This window comes from Penaeus monodon, chromosome 27 (genome assembly GCF_015228065.2).
Source record: "Penaeus monodon isolate SGIC_2016 chromosome 27, NSTDA_Pmon_1, whole genome shotgun sequence".
In the NCBI taxonomy this organism is placed as follows: Eukaryota; Metazoa; Arthropoda; class Malacostraca; order Decapoda; family Penaeidae; genus Penaeus; species Penaeus monodon.
In genome coordinates this window covers 21,549,195-21,549,500 of record NC_051412.1, presented here as the reverse complement: position 1 = coordinate 21,549,500, position 306 = coordinate 21,549,195, and positions in this window count along the sequence as shown.

Sequence of the window (306 nt, the reverse complement as noted above, 5' to 3'; positions counted from 1 at the left end):
TATATGCGTGTATGTGTGTGTACCATCTGGCCTTGCTATGTAATGCTTACACATATGCTGTCCAACACACTCCGTTATGTCGCGCTGTTTTAACTTGGTGTTGAGTTGCCAAAGCCGTTCTTATATCAAGCCTTATCTACCACGATACTATCTTATCTCTTTGGAATAATCGCTAAGGGAACAAGATGTAGACAATTATCTCCTTTTTTCCTAGGAAATGATAGATGATGTATTTCGTTGCATAGCAATTCCTCCTTCCCATTCATGTATTTCATGCTGTTTTCTACGTCATTTTTGTCTCCGGAA